Source organism: Lissotriton helveticus, chromosome 4_1 (assembly GCF_964261635.1).
Source record: "Lissotriton helveticus chromosome 4_1, aLisHel1.1, whole genome shotgun sequence".
NCBI classification, from domain to species: domain Eukaryota; kingdom Metazoa; phylum Chordata; class Amphibia; order Caudata; family Salamandridae; genus Lissotriton; species Lissotriton helveticus.
In genome coordinates this window covers 493,993,556-494,010,675 of record NC_136063.1, presented here as the reverse complement: position 1 = coordinate 494,010,675, position 17,120 = coordinate 493,993,556, and the positions used below count along the sequence as shown (strand labels likewise).

Sequence of the window (17,120 nt, the reverse complement as noted above, 5' to 3'; positions counted from 1 at the left end):
GCATGTTCACTTGTGCTGGAATTCTTAAGTACTTCCTTACAGCCTTATGTAGCTGTGTATTTTGATAGTTTTACTACCTAATAATGTGGTACTTGTAGAGCCCTGGCAAAAATGCTCAAACCAGACATGCTCTCTTCATCTCTTTGCACAAGTTCTCTCTTCCCATCTATCCATTATCTCTCTCCTCTCTTTCTTCTACCTCTCTTGACGCTTTTTCTCTATCTTCTCCCTCCTTCCCCCTTTCTTGAAGCCTTCATGTATCTGCCGAAAATAACTTCGGTCAACTGGGGTAAAGCGACAGATGTACCAGGAGTGGCTATGGGCCTTTAAACCCAACCATCACGGGCTCCAGCCCTCTGGGAAAATGCCCGGTGGTATAAAAGGCCTGTCCGGCCCTAGGTAGTGTAATGTAGGTGAATGCACCTGCAATGAGGCTGCTAGACTCGCTATAGGAGCAGGGAAATCTTTATTTGATTATACAACAATATTCCCTAGAAGAGCGCCGGGTGTCTAAGCTGCGTAGTGCTCCGATCCGCTCTGTGGCACGAACCGCCATTCGCGCATGCGCATTCCCACCGCGTTCTAGTTCGTGCATGCTGCGTCACTCGCACGTCGCGAACTAGAGAGCTAACACTACATATCTACCTTTTTTATACAACAACATAAAGCAGTGAAAGTTCGGTAGTCCTCTCATTCAAAGTCTCTGAGATGGGCAGGTCTGACGACCACACTTCCAGCACGGGTGCGTCTTACCGGTGTGGAGGTTTCTTGGGCACTAGGCGAAGGACTCACTGCTTCTTCTCTCCTCAGACTCGGTTCTCTTCTCTTGGGCGTCATCTCCTTTCCTGTAGTTGCCTCCTCCACACTCGGCCTTTCTAGGTCTTCTCTCTCCACGTGTGCTTCTTCCCCTCCTAGATCTTCATCATCTACTGTCCTTCCTACTGTGTCACTCCTCGGACTCTGGTTTTGCAGTTCTCCTCCTTTCTCCACAGGCCATTGTACAATTTTATTGATCTTTGCCATGCGATCATGGGACCACACTCTTCCGTCACTGAGCAACGCGGCTCTATCATATACTTCTTCCACTTGCAGGGGTGGGCCGTACTTGCTTTCTCCTTTCATTCTAAGTACTGCCTGCTTGACTCTCACCCACTCCCCTCTTTCCAGCGCTGTTTCTGTTACATTTCTTCTCCTATTGTAATGCTCAGTGTACACTTTCTGGGCCTTCTCCAGATTGTGCTGGACCACGGCTGAGGACCACTTGTTGGTGATGGTTTTTTCTCTCCAAACAACATTGTCTTTCGTAAACGGGTGCCTCCCTCTTAAGATTTGGAAGGGGCTGTAGCCTGTCGACGAGAGAGAGATCTTATATGCCCACATCATTCTCTGGATTTCTGCCTCCCAGTCCTTGCCTTGCATAATGGCAGCTTGTATGGACCCCATGAGGACTCGGTTAAATCTCCCCACCTGTCCGTTGCTTGCTGGGTGGTACACCGAGGTGTGCCTGGATTTGATACCATTTCTCTCCATGTAACGCTGCCACTTATCCGATGTAAATTGCGGGCCGTTGTCAGTCAAAATGGTTCGAGGGATTCCTTCTCTCAAGAACACCGAAGTGAGGAACTTGATCACTACATCAGAGTCCATTTCTTCTTGCACCCTCACTTCCGGCCACTTCGAGTATTTGTCTACCAACACACATAAGTATTTTGCGATACCTTGGTTGTCCAATACTGGCCCTAGGATGTCAACTGCGACTTCTTCCCAGGGGTTGCAGGGCAGGTCGAATCTTCCCAACGCTGGTCTCAACGGTTTGAGCACTTTGTCTGCGCCTTGACACTGGATGCAGTCTCTTACGTGCCTCTCCACCTGGACGTCCATTCCCGGCCACCAATACATTTGTTTCACTCTCGACTTAGTCTTTACAATGCCAAGATGACCTTCGTGCAGTTGGCTCAGGAGGGTGGAGATCAATTTCTCTTGGGGCACTACCTTGTCTCCGCGATACAGAAAGGTACCAGAATCGCTCATTGATAACTCCTCTCGTACTTCATAAAATTTTCTGAGTGTCTCTCTTAGTCTTTTCTTGTCCGGCCATCCTTTGATGAGGCAGTTCTTGACCTCCTTGATGTCTTCGTCCCCTTCATACACTAGTGTCCACTCTTGTTTGCTGATGGCTCTTTCTGTGTCCTCCATTGCCGCTACCATCTCTTCACTCTCCGTTATGTGTATCGGCGCATCCTCCATGGCTGAGGCCCTTCTCAGATAGTCAGCTACTTTGTTGCGTGTACCTGGTATGTACACCACATCATACGTGTACTCCAGCAGTTTAAGAGTCATTTTGGCTATACGCGGGGTGGCTGTGGCATGCCCACTTGAGGTGAGCACCTTGACTAAAGGCTTGTGGTCAGTCTGTAAACGAAACCTTGTGCCCCACAGGACCTGCCTGAACTTCCCCATGGCCCATGTGGCAGCCAGCATTTCCTTCTCAATCACGCTGAACTTCTGTTCCGTGGGGAATAACGCCCTGGAAGCAAAGCTGAGGGTTTCCACAGTGTTGTCTTCACGTTCCTGCGCGAGGACCGCCCCAAAACCTTTTTCGCTGGCATCGGTGGTCAGGATCGTTTTTCCTGTGGGGTCGTGTCCATGCAAAGGCACCGCCTGGCTGATGTTTCTCTTCAACTCATCAAACTCTCCTTGCGCTTCATCATCCCAGAGAAACGTTGTTTTGTCTCTTATTAGCTGTCTCAATTTGTAGGTTTTTGTGGCAAAATGCTGGACAAACTTACTGTAGTACTTGGCCATTCCGAGGAATGACCTCACTTCATCCTTGGTGACCGGAACCCTGGCATCGCAGATGGCTTTTAGGTTCTCACTTTTGGGAGTGATCCCTTGTCCACCTATTTCATGTCCCAGGTAGGTGACGGACGTCATACCTAACCTGCATTTTTCCCATTCCGCCGTGAGACCCTTCTCTTGCAGCACACTTAGTACTTTGTTCAGTTTATTGTCATGGTCCTCACGATCTGTTCCCATTATTAAGATGTCATCTTGGAAATACTGGATGCCTTCGACATCCTTGAACAGACGGTGCATTAGCTTTTGAAACACCGCTGCAGCCGACGCCAGTCCGAAGGGCATCCTGCGGAATTGATAGCATCCATATGGCTTTATGAAGGACGTGAGTTTCCTGCTAGATGGATGTAAGTCAATTTGATGATAGGCGGACGTGAGGTCCACTGTCGAGAACCACTTCACTCCTCTCGTTTTGGCCAACATCTCCTCGATGCGGGGCAGGGGAAATTTCTCGACTATCAGGCACTTGTTCAGCTCGCGGAGGTCCACACACAAGCGCACCTTGCCATTCGGTTTCCTGGCTACCACTAGGGGGGCCAACGATTCCGAGCTGTCAATGGGTTTGATTATTCCCTGTTCTTCCAGCCTGCGTAGTTCTTGTTGCACAGCTTCTTTCACTGCTATGGGCACATTGCGTACCTTGTGGGACACCGGTCGGGAGTTCTCCTTTAGTATGATTTTGTGCATGAACTTCTCCAGCTTACCAACCGTCCCTCCAAACACTTTGGGAAAGGTCTTCCTTATTCTCTCCCTGTCCGGCCAATTATCACCATCCGTCAGCAGCACTTGCTCTTTGCCTCCTGGGTCTAGTTTAATTCCTAGATCCCCTTGATCTCTCCATCCCAAAACTCAGGGGCCTTTCTCCGCCACGTACAGTTTGCAGGTCACTGTCCTTTCTCTGAATTCGAATTTCAGGCTCCTGTATCCTACCATGGGGATCAGGTTGTTTGTGTACGATATGGGTCTTATGTCTGGTGGTTCCAGTTTGGGACCCAGGCTGGGCATGAATTCTTCCTCCCACACAGACCTCTGAACGATGGTGTACGGGGATCCTGAGTCTATAGTTATTCTGATCTTCACTCCCCCTATGAGCATGTCTGCGCAGGGCTTATCGGAGCGTTTACCGTCTATGCCCAACACCTGTTCTTCAATGCATAGCACCTAGTCGTCTTCATCTGTTTCCTCGCCTGTTTCATCCTCTGGCTGCAATTGTGCTATGTATTTTACCACCGACTTCTTCCCTTTCCTGCGACACACTTTCTCGTAATGTCCTATTAGCCCGCAGAACATGCACTTGGCACAGAACGCTGGGCAGTGCCTGTCCTGAGCTGTGTGGGATGTGCTGCCGCATCTGTAGCACGCGGACTTGCTGTCGGCGTATTGCTTCCCCGACTGGCCTGGCTTTCCCGCCCATTTGTTGGTTCCTCTACCTTCCATGGGTGCCATTTTGTAGCTCCCTGAGGGCTCCGCGTCATCCACCTTGTTGACCATGATCTTCTGTGCATTTTCCCTTTTTGCTGCTTCAGCACAACGCTTTGATAGCTCCGCCTTCTTCACCATCGCAATCACCTCCTTTAGCGTCGCTTCTCCATGCGCCCACAGCTTGTCCTGTACGGTCTTATTGGTGGTGTGCATCACGATTTGGTCTTTGATAAAGTCGTCCTGGAAAGCTCCATACCTGCACGTGATCGCCAGTCTACGTAAGGCCGCGACGTAGTCATCTATGGACTCTCCTTCACCCTGCTTCCTCTGTTGAAAGTTGAAATGATCAATGGAAACACATACCGCCGGGCGATAGCGGTTGTCTAGGTCTTCCAAGGCATGCTTAAAGACGTCCACGTCCGCTGCTTGTCGCGTTGCGGGTACTATGTTCGTGAACACTCTTATCCCTTCAGGGCCCAAGTTGTGAAGAAGTATTCGTTTTCTCCTTGCACTCGAGAATTCTTCTCCGTTTTCATCTTCCAAGGTTTCTAGGTAATTCTTGAAATACTCCCTCCAGTCCTCCCATTTCATCTGGGGTTCACCTGGTTTGGGCAGAAACGGAATCGGCGCCGTGAGTGAGGAGGCTTGATTGCTCATCTTTGCTTATTCTTCTGGTTCGTTTGCCTGGTTCGTGGGGCTACCTGGCGCACTGGTGTTCCCACCCTGGTTCCTGGGGCTGCCTGGCGCATTGGTGTCTCCTTCCCGTGACGTGCCGGTGCGAGGTTCCCTTCCTCCCCCTTAAGCTCATCCACCCTGTTCAGCCAGGGCCTTAGCTGTGGCACTGCCCCTCTCCTACCGTGTTTCTGCGCTCGATGCGATGCAGCCCGGCTCCTGGGCACGTGGTGAACACTGCTCCGTCTTTGTGTGCCACTGCCACGCTCTGCCACTGCCGCGCTCTGCCGGTGCTTCCCACTGTCCGTGTCCACACGTGTGGGTGGTCAGCTGGGGTCTTGCAGCGCTCCCCTGGGTCCTCCTACACCTCCACACTCCGATGAAAGTTTCAGTCCTTCCTTTTTGTTTGCGGGAGTGGTGTGTGGGGGCTCCCACTCCTCGTCGCCTCTGTAATGTAGGTGAATGCACCTGCAATGAGGCTGCTAGACTCGCTATAGGAGCAGGGAAATCTTTATTTGATTATACAACAATATTCCCTAGAAGAGCGCCGAGCATCTGAGCTGCGTAGTGCTCTGTGGCGCGAACCGCCGTTCGCGCATGCGCATTCCCACCGCGTTCTAGTTCGTGCATGCTGCGTCACTCGCACGTCACGAACTAGAACGCTAACACTATAGGTAGCTGCTTTGCTTTACTCACACTATTCAAATTCCACTCCTTTTGATTTGATTATTTTCTGATGCGCTTTGTCCCTAATGCTCTGCTCTCAGATCCTCACGTCTTAAAAATATCCTCCCCTTTTCCCTTCTCTTTTTCGAGCAACCAGCAACAGTTCTGATTTGTCAGGAAAGTCAGCACAGTGTTGTTGCAGCAATTATAGAGCCACTCCCTGTTACTCAGTGCCTCACTCAGCACTCACTTGGGCCAAGAAGAGCAACTTTGTGCTGGGCAAAGGCTTGCCCACTACTGTGATTGATCGTTTACGAGCTATTTGGGTACCTCCGATGGTATTCGCATGGATCTCTGCCCTTCCCCTCAGATTTCGAGAGATTACATTAGATTTCACAGATAATTTCAGCACCACAAAGGCATTTAGGGTACGCAGGTATAATTTATTCCATTTGTAATTAATGTGTTATGGCTGAACATGATGTGTATTCATTTAATATTTAAATATGTTTATTCGACAAATGTCCATACAAAGAATAACATAAAACAAAAATGTACAGTTGTTTAAGATACTATCACTTATGAACTGCACAATAACAACAGAAGCTCAGTGACAAAAACTGTAACCCACTGAGCTATGCACATAAAATATTGTTTTTAAATGCATGGTACATGTTGTTTGCAGCAGGCATATTAAACCTCTACGCCTCCTTAGAGGAGTCAAAGCTGCCAATAGAAAAAACTACCATCTCTCTCTCCAGCAAGTACATTAATCACCAGAGTTATCTTGAAACTTTTATTGTTGGTTTGAAAACTGTTGATTATACAAGGAAGTTTGCAGTGCTTTTAAAACTGCGGCCTGGAGACCCCCTGGTAATGTGTCACGGAACCCTAGGGTCCAGGGACCCCAGTTTGGGAACCACTGTATAGCACATAAAATAGCAAATATATTGTTCGAGAAATGCCTAATATTCAATATGCAAGTATTTGCATATTATTATCGAGAAGCCAATGTAAAGAAAGTAGTTCCCAGTTTGCCAACATTAACTTTCTACACGCTGTATTGTCTTGAGGTGTTGCAGAGAATAAATTACAAACGACGCCAGCCGATTTATATGCCTATCGCAACAACATAGATTACACTAAGACCGCCATTACGAGTGCCCCGGCCACAGATGGTATAATTATTACACATGTTAAAATCAAAAACACTGCAGAACGAAATATTATAGCAAGGGCTCGAGTAGGGGTACCACGCAGGTGGACCGCGTCCCCCCACTTATTTTACCGGGATAACTAAAAACTGCAACTGAGTGCAAGCCACCTTTTGTGACGTCACTTCCTGTCGTGACATCAGCGTCCCCCCACTTCTGTTTTTTAGGACTTGTGCCCTGGTTATAACTGAGAGATGTATTACCTGTCCTGATTTCAGCTCTTCAAAATGGGTTAAAGGATTCATATTTTGGTGCTTTCTGTATCGAAATCTACATATCCTTTTATTTTAAGGCATTGTCGTGTGGTAAATATCTGCAGACTTGATCTGCAGATATTTACATGCGGATAAAAGTGGGGGTACAGATATTATCCCACCTGGAAATTATCAGGTGCAGGAAACACAATGTTTGTGTGACGCGTGCACAATCTGGTGTTACAAGGCACTCAAAATAGAGGCCTTCATCTTCAGCTCCATGTTTGCCCTCAGACTATAATAATGTATGTATGAACAGACAGAGGACTAAATAATGAAGCCAGTTGAAGCCTACTAGCGCGTTTGATGCTCCTGTAGCATGAAATGTGTAACACCAATATACAACTTTGAATCAAGGTCTGTCGCTGCTTACAACCATCGCCATGTTTCATATATAAACATAGAGACACATACATGTATATGAGTAGAAGGTAGATAAGAACTATCAGTTCTGCTTAGTTTTCCGATTTCTCTTCTTATTGTAACATTTTTATTATGCTTAGTCTCTGGGTATGTCTTACCTCTTGACAGAAAGACTTGGATTAATAGATATTGATGACAGACTGGGAACAGCAGCCTCCTTTAATGTGCCAGTTTCCCAGCCCGCTGCGACCCCAGATGCTTCTTGGACTCCCGAACGATCTCTGCCCTCACACTATAATCAGTCTCAAAGCATGCCCTTATTTTGAGACTCACTCTACATTATATATATATTTACACCAAGCAATCCCAAAGCAAAGCCAAAGGATTAGGATTTCAGCAAACAGTTTAATACTTTAGCACGATAATATGAAGGACCTGTTTGTGCTTTATTAGATGTTAGATTTTGTGTGACCACTTAGCCTGTTCTTTCCCCATTATGCTGCATTACCATTGACTCTGTCATTAAAGGGAGACAGATACCTCTGACTCATTAAATCTGCCCCTTTTCCATGCAGTGTGCAAACCAACTTACTACTTGCTCCACAATGTCTTTTTGCTTTCACAGCTCGATTATATGCCATATAAATGTAAGAAGAGAAAGCAAAGTAGGAAAAGAAGACAAAATGAACCTCCTGTCTTCCTTGGTTTGCCCTTTCTCCTGCTTCCTGCCACCCCATAGACTATACTTATGGTCTTATTACGAGTACGGTGGTCCTCTGGCTGCCGTACTCGCTACGGCGGTCTGACCTCTGCAAACCACTGCGGGTCTGCCAGCCATATTTTGAGTGTGGCGGCAAGACCACCACTGGACCGCCACATCCAGTGGGATCCCGCGGCGGTGGCACAGCAGAACGGGATATACTGGCAGTGCTGCTGCGGCATAAGCAAGCATATTCCTATTTGCATTTCAAACACCTATTTCATGGTGGTGTGCCTGACATGAAAAGGGTGGCAGAGATGAAATAAGGGGGCCTAACAGGGCTCTCTGACGCTTCTGGGATCGGGGAGGGGGTGCGTGCAGGTGGCACATGTTGTGCCCCCTGGAATTACATCCCTTTCCTGCACGGAGTGGCAAGCACCATGCACAACATGGTGCATGCCACACCATGCAGGAACATGCTGCAGACGCTGTCACACGGAGGAGTGCTGTTGAGGCTCTCCTATGAACCTACACAGTCGATGCTGTGAGATTGCCGCAGAATCCACCCATCCTGGATTCAACTCAGAATCCGGCAGGGAGGCGCATCACAGGTTTGGCAGTCCTCCTGCCAGTGCAGTGGTGGCGGTGCTGCAGGAGGACCGCCAAACTCATGATCAGACTCTTAGTCTAAAGGAATTCTTTAGTTTTTCACCATGATATGAAAACAGCTAATTCGAAGAAAATGGATCTGCAGGGTACTATTGGTAACACAGTTTTTGTTTGTGTGCCTAACATTAAACTAATGTATCGTTGCAGATTGCAAACAAGTGTGTTTCTTCCACCGTTAGTGCTAGACATTAAAAAGAAAACATTGAGGAGGATTCCAAAGTCAGAAGGCCAGTGAAAGTTTGGAGTCCCAAAAAAACCAGATATTACCCTCGTATCTGTAGGAAACAAATCCTAGTTTGTCAGGTCATTTTTTTGTTTTGCAGAAATAAACTCCCACTTTGGAGGTTTGTTTCTGCAAAAGAAAAACAAATGCTGGCCACCCACCATATGTGGTTGCTTCCGGCCTTGGTTTCAATGAGTTTCATGGCTTTAGTGTAAGTATTTTTGTCAAATGATCCCCGTGGTCTTTGTTGAGATCAGTAAGCATGTTAGACAGTTTATTTTTTATATTTATTGAGAGTTTTTATATAGCTCGTACAAGGCACGAGAGCATCAGATCAGAGTGCATTAGAGTGTATAAGGCAAAGGAATAACAAAGAGCATCAGAAGGCAAAAGAGCATCATAGATCACTTTACACAAAAAGGATAAAGGACATTAGGGACTATAACGAGGTCAGTATATCTAGGGTGAAAATAAACTGAACAGATCGCAAAGAACAATGAATCTAACTAAATAAGAAATATGAATAAGAAAGTACAAAGTCATCACATTAAAAGGAAGTAATTGGTGGAGAATTAGATAAAAACAATTACAAGTGTGCCAAGTATAATTGCCATTTCAAAATGAAAAGGAAAAACCAAGTAAGTTAATCGTGACAGAATAGAAAAAGATGCGCAAAAACAAGGGATTACAAAAAACAATGGGGTGATCCTGTGGCCCTCAGAACCTGGATATAAGTTATAAACAAAACAATGGTTCTATCGTGTAAGCCCAAATAGTACTTTAAAACAGCCAATACGATTTCCTAGGTAGTTTTATGCAATTTTATATGGCACCGAATGACTTAAGAGACACACACAGGACAAACACAAACGAACTGGACAACATTTTTTTGGTAATTGCGTCATTTAGATACACCCACATTTCCATATAAAGGCTGCCAACACAGTGGCAAAGTTCAAGGTGGTAAGTGGTTAAGTGACATTTTGTGCTCAGTGATAGAAGTGGATTATGTACAAGGTGATTAAAAATGATTTTTGGGTCGTGTGTGGGTTCCTTAAGTCATTTGGTGCTTAAACATTTGCATAAAACTACCTAGGAAATCGTATTGTCTGCAAAAACAAGGGAGGGCAGAGCCGCCTGGCGTAAATAGCCTCATTAGAGTTGTGCAAAGGAGCGGCTGAGTGTCTGCTTAATGTTACGAGTAAAGTGACTGTTCGGTTGGATTCTACTGCGGGCAGAAATTGCTCTGTTGCTGGAATAAATGGGCGGGAGTTGCTAGTAGACGACCATATAAAGATTGCTGTAGGAGCAGCTATAGTCTTCATAGATGAGGAGAGCAGATACATCTAAGACCCTGAAGCCGTACTCTAACCAAGTATGATGAATTATTAATAATGGTGTAACGAAACATTGGTAGACACTTCCCATCAAATAGCAGTCTTTCGAGAGGTTGTGGTGCCGTATAAGAAGTAACATACGAATAGTAGAGCTGAAAGTGTGCTAGAAGTGACTGTGAGACAGCAACTTAAACCGAGACGGCTCCTTTTCATCAAGTGTAATAAAACGTAATAAAAAATCCACTGAAACTGTGACTTCTCCTGTTCACCTTATGTCTATGGTAATATTGAACTGACCACTCTTAGGAACGTAAAAAAAACGCAGAATCATGTCTTTGGTAATAGTTAATGCATACATTCATCCTAAACGATCTGAAAAATCAATTGTTATCAAAAGTTAGGAAAAAGGTTTGAATAATATTGTAACTCCAATGCTGGTTTCAATGAGTTTAATTTTTTTTTCTGGGTAATCTTGATCATGACGAATCATGGGAGTGGGTAGGTGGTGTATACAGCTTTTCTTTTGCATCTGTGGTAAAGCAGGAGATGGTTGTCAAATGAAAAGCCTGTTAAGCCTGGTTTAAGGTCTAGAATTGCAGGCACTGAACAGCAGACTATAGCTAAACCTACTCTCCAGCTTCACTCATTTCGCTGGAAAAAGGATGCAGTTTTACATTAGGCTTTCCTTTTTTAGGTTGTTACAATATTATGACTCGTATGACGTACCAATTAGAGTTGAAAGTAATCATGACACCCAAGAAATCTGTATGACCCCATTAACCTCTAAACACACCCAACTTAGTACCCTGGAGGGATTGAACGCTGGAAATAATGACAGAGGGGCATATTATCAAGGGATTTATCTCCGCTTTTTTGGCTTTAAAATCCAAGAAAGCGGAGATAAAATGATCTCCCTATTACCTAGCTGTCGCTAACACCAGTTAGCGACAGCTAGTAGGAGATAGCGACCATCTTGGGCCCCGCTTTGTATGTCAGAAAAATTTATGACTAATGACATGCAAAGTGGGCGTGCCAAGATGTTAGCGACTGGAACCAGTCGCTAACATCGCTATCTCCTATTACGAACTTTTGGAGATATTCGCGCTAAGCACAAATATCTCCAAAAGCTAACACCTGCCCTGAGCAGTTCATAGCCATGTTATCCAATGGGAGGTGGATAACATGGCTAAGAGCATTTGCTCGGTAATGCATGAATATCGCTGACTTTTCAGCGATATTCATGCATTTCGGCCGATTTTTATCGCTTAGGAGATAAACCTTGATAATATTAAGGCTCCTAAGCGATAAAAATCGTCGCTACACGGCGATAAAATTATTGCCGCTAAGCCAACCTAGCGATAATTATCGCTAGTTGTTGGTAATATGCCCCATAGTCCCTTGGTTGTTTAAAAAATATTGGCAAGTGGATAGAGTCTACTCTGAATTGTCAAAACACGCTCTGGCTTTTTTAGATTTTTTCACTAAAAGGAAAGAAAGAAGCGATGGGTGGAATGCCTAAATTAATCGCAGCCACTGGCAACTACTAGAGGCCACATCCCAGTCCACTGTTTGTGTATCCACTATGTCAACTCAAATTAGACCCAGCCATATGCAAATCAATTGATTTGTAATAGGAACAGTCCAGCCCGAACTGCTATAGCAGGTCCTTTCTGATCTGGAACATAAGCAACCCAAGATCAGTTTTGCCCTACTTGGGCTCTTCAGTCAGGTGCAGCTTGTTTCCAGTGCATAATGTGTACAGCACAAACATCTGGGCATACCCATCACACTTAGGCCATTGCATTAAAGTATACAAAAAAGTTTTGGGTGAAATGCTCAAATTATTCATGGCCACTCGTAATTATTTGGTGCTGCATCCCAGTCCATCATTTAATCCCATGCTAGCTGTGCCATTGAACTCAAGCTATATTCAACTGACGAGCCAGATGTAGGGCAAAACCCATCTGCGTTTTCTTGTGGTGCCTGGCAATTCAGGTCAGACTGCTCCCATGAGAAGCAGAGTTGATACTGATTTGCATAAGTAAGATGGGCCTTTGTGTAGGGTTGCATCTTGGGTAAAAATCAATGGCCTTGAATGTGTACTCAAGCAATTGGCAGTCGATACCATTAATTTGAGCATTCCTTCCAACACCTTGTTGTAAATGACGTCCTGAGTTTGATGAGTATGCCCAAATGTTAGTCGCACTCTCACTGTGTCACAGGACTCAAGCTACACTCTATTGATGAGCCGTGTACTAGGGCAAAACCCGTCTGGGGTTGTTTGTGAAATTATGATCCCTTCTAAAAGGGGCCTTGCTCGTGAGCATGGGATGGGATGTTTTCATGAAGAGCAGGGTCAATAGTGATTTGAATAAGGCAGACCTTTGTCTGGAGTGGCAAGGTGGGCAGAAAAAGATGGACTGTAATGTGGTCCAAGTGATTGTCAGTTGCTGAGAAAAATTTGAGAATTCCATCAAGCCTCTTGTTGCAGATTACGCCTTCAGTGTGATGGTTATTCCCAGACATGGGCCTCGCAATCAGTGTACTGCAGGATTCCAGTGATACCCTACTGATGAGCCCCAAGTAGAGCAAAACTGTTTTTGGGGTTGCTTGTAGCCCCTTCTGGATGGGCCCTCACCTTGCAGTATTGGTCGGACGGTTCCCATGAGGAGCAGGGTCAGTACTGATTTGCATAAGGTGGACCTTTGTCTAGAGTGGCATGGTGGGTGAAAAACATGGACATGAATGTGGCCCGAGTGGTTACTGTGTAACTGAGATTTATTCAAGCATTCCTTCCATCACCTTGTTGTTAGTTAGATTTGATCTATCTATCTATCTATCTATTTATCTATCTATCTATCTATCTATCTATCTATCTATCTATCTATCTATCTATCTATCTATCTATCTATCTATCTATCTATCTATCTATCTATCTATCTATCTATCTATCTATCTATCTATCTATCTGTCTATATGTTTTACCCAGTGGCAGGTGCCACTGGGTAGTTATAGTTAGGTAAGCATTTCTATCAGTAATGAGTTTTTTGAGTTGCTGATAACTTTAGCAAAGTTTGACGAATCTCCACAAAACTTTCCTATAAAGTGCTCCTTTTTTGCCTAGTGTGTGCATGGAAAGTTTCAAGGTAATTCATGACCTGTATTGAATCACAATAATGTAATGTAAAATCCCGGATGTTTAGGGTTGGGAGAAAATCAATAAAAACATTTTTTTTAAAAAGGAAAGCTTCAAGGTGATCCGTTAAGCGAGCTGAGACAAAGTGGGGTCTCAAAATGAAAAATATCTCCATGCATTATCCATTTACCTTTTTAAACAGTGCTACAGCAAAAACTGCTGAACGGAATTACACCAAATTTGGCTGGGACCTAAATCTTGGTAGAGAAAGTGTGCTTTTTGTGATTTTATGTAAATCCTTTCAGTTGTTTTTGGAAAATAAAGTTACAAAAATATTTGTATATCTGGACCGTTGGGTCCGAGGGACTAGTGTGAGAATGGCTATTTAATAACAGAGCATTACAATTTGCCCTCTGACCTTTTTTCCCTTGGACCATCTCACTCACTCGCAAGCACTCTGATTGGCTGACAGCACCATGAGAAAAATGCCGGGATCGCAGCAAAAAAAATGGTAGCTACCATTTTGTTATCTATATGGGGTGGGGGGCATGAGTAGGACTCTCTTGCCAGCCAATATAGGGTCCAGGGACCCCATTTCCTGGGGCTAAATTCTATATTTAAGGGGAGAGGTCAGTGTGCCCCCCCACGAGTCATTATCTTACTTGGGGATCCCATCCCCGGTCACAATCTAATTAGTTAGGGGAGGGGATACATAGACCCCTCCCCAATCCATATTCGGACGCAGGGACCCCATCCTGGAGCCAAATGTGTTTATAAAGGGAACAGAGACTGCAGCCCCCCTCCCTGAGTCTAAAAAAGACACAAGGGACCTCATCTTATATGGGTCTGTGAGAGGGTGTGTGAGTGGCTGTATGGGTGTGTGTGAAGGGTTGTGTGGGTGTGTACGTGGGTGTGTAAGTGGGTGTGCAGGTCTAGAAATGGGTGTGTCAATGGTTTTGTTGGTTTGTGAGTGGGTGTGTGAGTGGCTGCAAGGGTGTGTGAGTGGATGTGTGAGTTGTTCTGTAGGTGTGTAATTGGGTATGTGCGTGGGCTTACGAGTGGGTCTATGGGTGTGTGAGCAGTTTTGTAGGTCTGTGGGTGGTTTTGTGAGTGGCTGTGTGAGTGGTTTTGTGGGTCTGTGAGTGGGTGAGTAGCTGTATGGGTGTGTGAGTGGGTGTTTAGGTGGTTGTTTGCGTATGTAAGTGCATCTATGAGTAGGTTTGTGAGAGGATGTATGGGTGTGTGTGTGGGTGTGCAAGTAGGTGTGAGTTGTGAGAGGGTTTGTGAGTGCATGTGTGAGTGGCTGTGTGGGTCTGAGAGTGGGTGTGTGAATGGCTGTATGGGTGTGTGAGTGGGTAAGAGAGTGGCTGTATGGGTGTGTGAGTGGGTGTGTGAGTAATTGTGTCGGTGTGTAAGTTGGTGCCTGAGTGTGTCAGGGGGTGTGTTAGTGTATTTGTGAGTGGCTGTGTGGGCCTGTGAGAGTGGGCATGTGAGTGGTTTTGTGGGTGTGTGATTGGGTGTGTGAGTGAGTGAGTTGTGTGGGCCTGTCAATGAGTATATGAGTAGCTGTGTGGGCCTATGAGTGGGTGTATGTGTTTTTGTAATTGAGGTCTGTATCTGCTGATCTGCTGGAGAGCAAACAGAAGGTGATGATGAGTGCTGCAGTGAATCCACTGACCCTCACACTAAAATAAATGATTTTGACAATTTCTTGCTCATGAGGGTTCACCCACAGCCCCTCCATCAGTCCCACGGGTCAGAGCACCTCTACCCTGGCCTTTTCTATCACTTTTATATTTTATATTCACCCCTGGGAACTGAGTCTCGATGCACAAAATGGCAGCCTTACCTTTTCTCTCAGGTTGTGGCTGGCCAATCACAATATTGCTGTTGGTGCGTGGTCCACGTATCTGCTCCTGTAGATCCATGGTGGATCCCCATCTCTGGAAAAACATACGTATTTTTAATTAAATAACTCCGCAACTGCTGAACAGATTTACACCAAATTACAAAACACACTTTTTCCATACCAAGATCTAGCTTTCTGCCAAATTTCGTGTAATTCGGTTCAGCGGTTCCGTCTGTAGTTGTGTCTTCAATCCCAATTGGAAACTGCATGGGAAAATGCATTTTGAGATCCCCCCTTTTTCTCAGCCTCCGCTTGACAGATTACCCTCAAACTTTCCAGACTGCAGCTGAAGTCAATGGCAAACTAGTTTTGAAGATTTCATAAAGACTCATCAAACAGCGCCAAATTTATTTGTGAAACAAAAAGCTCTCTTCCAATGTATATATATTCACTTATGAGGGATTTCAGGCAGCTCTCGTCATCCATGTATCTTCATGTGTTATTCACATTTTTCTTCCGCCAGCTACAGTATACAGCATGGGGCAATGGGGGCTACGGGTCAGCTCATTTCAGCTATTACCTAACTTTGTTGTGAATTACAGCATTCTGCTCTTTCACCAGCAGTACAACCTCACACAAAGTAGTTCAATTCCGTGCCAGGGACCAATATGACAATGCAGGCTGTTTGAGACCAAAAACGTTTTTTTAGTCAATGTGTTCTAATTAATAAAAAACAACACAAAACAAAGCAAAAATTTACACCAACAGACCTATTGGCCATGACAATGCTTGCCTCATATTTTCACAACAATAAAATCCTGACAGTTCCAAACACGAGATAGGCTTCGTTTCTCCCGTGCGTTTGGGAAACAATTTCCAGCATACCAGGCCATTCATGTCTTGTCTTCAAATACAAACCCTACTATGACCTTTTGTTTTTGATAAGTACAATTTCTCTATGCGGGTGCATTGAACATGGTGGCTGCACATATAAGCTACAGTGCCTTCAGGGTAGCTGCAAAGGTGGCAGATCTGCTGAAGGCACAGCGATCACCTGCCTGATGGAGATTTCTAAATATGGAGGGCTGTTCTTCTCTGCTTACATAGGAGAACAGAGTAAAGACCACCAAACATAAATTAACCCCTTCGCTGCGGGCGTTTTCACCTGTTGTGTGGTGGGAGGGGAGCCGCGCGCGGAGCCGCTGTGCTTGTGACGAGCTCGGCTCGTCATGAGGCACAGCAGAGCTGCACTCATGATGAGCAGAGCTCGCCACGACCATACCGTTTTGGAACATTCAGCACAGCGGGGAAATTATCCCCGCTGTGCTGAGCTTGTCATGTGCTGAGCTCGTCATGAGCATGGAAAGTGTTAAGGCCCTCTTTCTACTATGAAACAAAAAAAATTAAACAGTTGTTTAGCATATATCAGTTCTACAGTGATTAATTATGGGTGAGTATGCGTTTTGAGCTTTAATCAATGAAACAGATGGTAATAATGCCAACTTGAGCGGGATTTGTATGAGCCAAGGTAATTGTGTGTTATATATAACTCACGTATATGTCAACAGAACAGTCAGTTTGGATAAGTAGCCGGTAGGACTCATAGTGGCCTTTTCATAAGTAAGCAGTCAGTATCGGACTTAATAATGAGGTCAGAGAATGGGAGTGTGCTGGGCCCCTTTGGTGTTCCTGTGAAATTACTTTAGGCTAATGGCGGACAATTCTATATAATTATAATTTCTCAATCAATTAGGGCTTC

At 45.2% G+C, this 17,120-nt stretch overlaps 1 protein-coding gene across 1 annotated transcript in view; it reads left to right on the top strand.

Annotated features, from left to right (window-relative positions):
* LOC144828693 (carbonic anhydrase 13-like) overlaps positions 1-17,120 on the top strand; it is a 160,797-nt gene that overhangs the window by 130,844 nt on the left and 12,833 nt on the right. The gene's annotated exons all lie outside the window — the stretch shown is intronic.